This window comes from Bison bison, unplaced genomic scaffold (genome assembly GCF_000754665.1).
Source record: "Bison bison bison isolate TAMUID 2011002044 unplaced genomic scaffold, Bison_UMD1.0 scf7180017864043, whole genome shotgun sequence".
Taxonomy (NCBI): domain Eukaryota; kingdom Metazoa; phylum Chordata; class Mammalia; order Artiodactyla; family Bovidae; genus Bison; species Bison bison.
The window spans coordinates 1,617,270-1,617,905 of NW_011494615.1; positions in this window are offsets into that span (position 1 = coordinate 1,617,270).

Sequence of the window (636 nt, forward strand, 5' to 3'; positions counted from 1 at the left end):
CTTCCCCGAGCATTGGGGCCCCCCCCCCCACCCCCGGGGTGACAAACCTCTTCCCCCGCACCCAGCTCCAGCCCCTTCTCTGTCACCATTGCACCCAGGGAGAAAATGCACCACGTGTAAAACAGATTCAGACCAAACAGCCCTGGAATGTAGAAGAGAGCCTTGCTAGGATGCCCAACAGCTCTGTGTTATGTGTCCTGGGCAGAGAGGAAGGACAGGGCAGACCACAGAATTACCACTTCCGGATGGTTCCCACCTCCTTCCTATAATCAATTGCTTTGGCCTCCTTGAAGAGCTCTTTAAGAGTCTCCACATTAGCTGATTTGAGTTTTAGTCGTTGTTCTCCAATGGAAATGAATTTTTTTAAAAAAGGTAACCGCCCACCCTGATAACCAGGGTGTAACCAGATAACAGACAGAGTCTGTAAGTTTCTAGATAGAGTTGACCCTGATCTGACACACTAAGTGACTTCATAGCTACAGCTGAACTTCACTCATTACTACAAAATTACTAGTTATACCAGTCCTCCCACTTTTAATAGCAACTTAATGGCTGTTTATTAAACTCTCCCCAGTTATGCCACAGCACTGGAAAAGGTCAGTTTTCATTCCAATCCCAAAGAAAGGCAATGCCAAA